Source organism: Nannospalax galili, unplaced genomic scaffold (genome assembly GCF_000622305.1).
Source record: "Nannospalax galili isolate Female #2095 unplaced genomic scaffold, S.galili_v1.0 scaffold384, whole genome shotgun sequence".
NCBI lineage: Eukaryota > Metazoa > Chordata > Mammalia > Rodentia > Spalacidae > Nannospalax > Nannospalax galili.
The window spans coordinates 3,077,012-3,081,967 of record NW_008352648.1 but is presented as its reverse complement, the minus strand read 5'-3'; positions in this window follow the sequence as shown (position 1 = coordinate 3,081,967).

The window sequence follows — 4,956 nt, the reverse complement described above, 5'->3', positions numbered from 1 at the left end:
TATGAGTGTATTGCCTGCATGTATGTAAGTGCACCCATGTCATGCAATGCCTGCAGAGGTCAGAAGAAGGTGCTGGATCCCCTGGAACTGGAGTTATAGATGGTTGTTAGCTGCCATGTGGGTGCTGGGAATCAAACCCCAGTCCTCTGCAAGAGCAATCAGTGCTCGTAACCACTGAGCCATCTCTCCAGCCCGCCCCCCCTCTCTTTTTATTGGTCTTTTGAGACAGGGTCTTCCTGTAGCCCCAGGTGTCCTGGAACTCACTATGTAGTCCAGGCTGGCCCTGAACTCACAGAGATCTGCCTGCCTCTGTCTCCCGAGTGCTGGGATTAAAGGCATGTGCCACCACACCTGGCAACCTTAACAATTTTAAAGGTCACTGTCCTATAATTTATGCAGTGTTACATAGTTCAGTTTTGTATGTTTCTTCACAGTTAAATTCAGGTTGGAAATTTTTTTTTAATGCCACAGGAGACTTGAGCGATGGCTCAGCAGTTAAGAGTGCTTGCTGCTCTTTCAGAAAAACCAAGTTTGATTCGAAGCACCAAGATGGGCAACTCACAACTGCTTATAACTCCAGCTCCAGGGGATTGGGTGCCTCTTCTGGTGTCCTCTGGCACCCACACACATGTGGCATACTCACACATAGACACACATCCATAAATAAAATCAATCTTTAAAAAAAATGCAACAGGCACAATGCAGTGCCCATCTCACTGTGTCATCTCAGGAGCCCCATGACATTGATATGTTACATGATAGATGACGTTAACATTGTACAATTAGTTAACCTGGTGTCTGACAGGTTTTCTACTACAAGTTGACTATTTTCCCCTTTGCAATTTTTTCTCTTCCTTTCTTCCTTCCTTTCTTTCATTTGTTCTTTCTTTCTTTCTTTTTTTTTTTTTTTTTTTTTTTTCCTTTTTTTTTTTTTTTTTTTTTTTTTTTTTTTTGACAGTGTCTTGCTATGTAGGCCTGGTTGGTCTGGAACTTGTTATTCTCCTGCCTTAGTCTCTCAAGTTCTAGAATTACAGGCATGAGTGACCAAGTTCAGCTCCTTTTGCAATTAGTATCTTGTGAAAGGTACTTAGTCCATGTGACTACGCTGTCTCATCTATTGACTCACAAGGTTTAATATCTGTGTTGTGTTACCTCAGCCTGTTTGGGCTGCTGTTACACTATGGCATAAGCTAGTGGCTTACAAGTAACAAAGATTTATTTCTCATTGCTCCAGAGACTGGGAAGTCCAAAGTCAACTCGCCATCAGATTTAGTGTGTAGTGAGGACCCACTTTCTGGTTTACAGACGTCGTCATCTCATTGTGCCTTCATGTGGCAGAGGGAGCAAGGCAGTTTTCTGGAGTCTCTTTTATAAGGACGTTAATCTCAGAGTTCTCATGGCCTAATTCCTAGTTACTAATGTGATTATATTGGTAATTAGGCTTCAACATTTGAATTTTTATTTTGTAGAAACTGTGTGTGTGTGTGTGTGTGTGTGTGTGTGTGTGTGTCTGTGTGTGTGTTAGAGGACAGGTGTCCTCATCTATGAGTGCTCTCAGCTTTATTCTTTTGAGGGAGGGTCTCTCCCTGAACCTAGAGACAACATTTTTCAGCTAGGCTGAGGGCCAACAATCCCTAGTAATCTTCCTGTCTCTACCCTCCGCAGTGCTGGGGTTATAGGCCTATATGAGACCACGCCCAATTTATTATGAGGGTGCCGGGATCTGAACTTCAGTCTCATGGCTGTGCAACAGTCACTCTTAACTTCTGAGCTATATCTCTAGTCTCCATAAGGCACTTAAATTTATTTATTTATTTGTGTGTTTGTTATCAAGGTGGTGGGAGGGAGCTCAAGTGTCACTGAGAGGACAACTTTGTGGAATTCAGTGCTCTCCTTTCACCTTTACTTGGATTCCTGGTATTGAATTGCAACAAGAGCAATTTTACTGGCCCAACATAGGAATTTTAAAGTATACAGATCACAGCATCCTTTATAATGGTTTACAATGATTATTGCAATGGCATTTGTCATGCCATTGTTTAACTGGAATTCCACTGGAATGAATTTTCCCACCTTTAAAAATTAATTCAACTAGCTGGGTGTGGTGCTGCACGCCTTTAATCCTAGCACTGGGGAGGCACAGGCAGGTAGATCTCTGTGAGTTCAAGGCCAGCCTGGTCTCCATAGAGAATCCAGGCCAACTGCAGCTACAGGGAGACCCTGTCTCAAAAAAATTAAAAAAAAAAAGTTATATTTTGCCAGGCATCCTGGTGCACACCTTTAGTTTCAGCACCCAGGAGGCAGAGGCAGGCAGATCTTGGTGAGTTTGAGGCCAGCCTGGTCTATATAGTGAGTTCCAGGACAGCTGAAGTTACAGGGAGACCCTGTCTGAGAAACAAGAGAGAAAAAGGTGTTATTTTCATTAATCAAACATGCTTCTTTTGATTTAGAGCAGGGCATGGTGGCGCATGCCTTTATTCCCAGCACTTGGGAGGCAGAGGCAGGCAAATCTCTATGAGTTCAAGGCCAGCATGGTCTACATAGTAAGTTCCAACCAAGCCAGCTGAAGCTACAGGGAGACCCTCTCTCAAGAAAAAAAATTTGGGAGAACTGGAGAGATAGCTCAGTGATTAAGACCACTGGCTGCTCTTGCAGAGGACCCAGGTTCAATTTCCAGCACCCACATGATGGCTAATAATCATCCATAACTCCAGTTCCAGGGGAATCCAAAGCCCTCTTCTGGTTTCCCCAGGCAGAACATGAGTGCACTTACACACATGCAGGCAATACACTCATACACATAAAATAAAATAATAAAATATTTTTAAATTATTTTATTTTTACTTATATATACATGTGTTTGTGTTGTTGTGCCCAGTTCGCGAGACCCCAAAGACCACCAAGGAACCGACCGATGCGAACACACAAGGGTTTTTATTGTTACAAGCTTAAGCTTGGGCCCACTCTGTCACCAACCCAGCAGATCTCAGATGTGAGACCCCTTGCTTTGGGAGACAGAGGTTTTTATAGGTTTATTTCAGCAAGTTCAGCAAGTAGGGGAGTAGGGGGTCTCCAGCCTGGCAAGCATCTGATTGGTTGCAGCCCAGTGCTAAACCATAAACTGCTGCCTTCAGGAAATCTGAAGAGATATCTGGACTTTTAGCACTTTCTTGTCCCTGGTTAATTGACTGTTGGTGGGGGAGTTGTTCTCTATCTGTTCCAAGTATTGTGGTTTTTCTTGGAACAGGGCCCAGGGCTGGGTCAGTCCTATGGAGGTTTTATCCAAGATGGAGTCACTCAAGTCTCTCAGTGTGTGTGTGTGTGTGTGTGTGTGTGTAATTGTATGCTGAGTGTGCACATGTACATGTGCCCAAGGAGACCAGAAGAGGGCATTGGATCCCCAGATGCTGGAGTGAACTGCCCAAAGTGAATTCTAAGAACCAAACTCAGGTACTCTAGAAAAGTAGCAAGTGCTCTTAGGTGCTGAGTCAGCTCTCCAGTCCACTCCCCCACACCCCACACCCCCGAGAAATGTTTGGATTTCTAGTGTTGCCAAAGCTGTCTGCCTACACAAGATCAAAGTGTTGAGTCGTGGCATGCGATGCTACTGGTCATCCCTGGTGCTGGGAACTGAGAACTATAGGAGGAGCAGCCTGTAGCTAGGTAACTCATCCTATTCCAGGGTTACTGGTGGTAAGAGTCTGGGCCAGGTGTTTCCAGGTTCTTGACCTTTTATTCAAGGAATTGATATAAAGGCTCATACAGATTTACACCAAAAACCAGTCTAGCATAGATCAACCCTTAACTCCCTGATGTGTTCTAGGATGTGCTTAAGGAGAAATGGCATTATTAGGAGATTGCTAAGGTGAGTAACCTGTTTCCATTGTTTGAAGCAGATAAGCAGGCAGCCTGATGCAGTTGGGGGTCCCAGTTACAGGTTACTTGGTACATTGTTTGAAGAAGTGTGTGTGTGTGTGTGTGTGTGTGTGTGTGTATGTGTGTGTGTGTGTGTGTGTGTGGTGAGGGTCTCAGGATGCCAAGTGCGTTGTTAGAAAAACGGTGTGTGCATAGCCCAAACCAGGTAGAGTTCTAGGTGGTTAAGCTACCCCCTACCCTTGGCTGCCTCACCAGGGCATGTCATGAATTCATTTATCCATCCCAGCTTCCTCATTGGATTAAGGAACATGGAAAGTCAAAACCCAGTCTATATAACAAAACAAAGCAAAACAAAAACAAAAATCCATCTGCAAGCCAGAATCTAAAGGACCCCAAGCCCTTCACAGTTATCTTCCCACTTTACACACTAAGGAAAAAGGTTCAGATTGTACACATCTCCTGCATCTTAGATTGAGGTTGGCCAAGAAATCAGACTGCCTTAAACCACGCTAGCAGCTTAGGAATATGGTAGATAGATTGTCTATCTTTCTTCAACATTACTAACCCTCACTTCACTGATGACAAGAACTGGGGTGGGAGAGCCAAGTAATTTGCTTAAGAGACAAATTAGTAAATTGCAGATCCAAGACTGGACCTCCAAAGCTTAAAAGCTCCTCTAACCATCACACCAGATTTATTGTATTAAATGAGCTAGTGCCCTGCTGAACCACCTCTCTTTACTTTGGAGAGACAAAAACCACATAATTTTTGTTGTCACTTGGCTGTTTTTTAAAAAAACAAATTTACTATGAAATTTAATATATAAAAAATTACAAATTACATAAAAGTATAGTTTAACAAATAACTTGAGATAAGCTGTCTTATAAGCATTCCCAAGGATAAGCATCAGATCATGAACCCTGAGTCCACTATGTACTCCCTCCTTCCTCCAGACTTTCAGCTAGGACATTTTATTTTTTTTATTTTTTATTTTTATTTATTTTTTAATATTTTTATATTTATTTATTTTTTAAAATTATTTAATAACCTCATAATTAAAATGAGCATTTCATTACAACA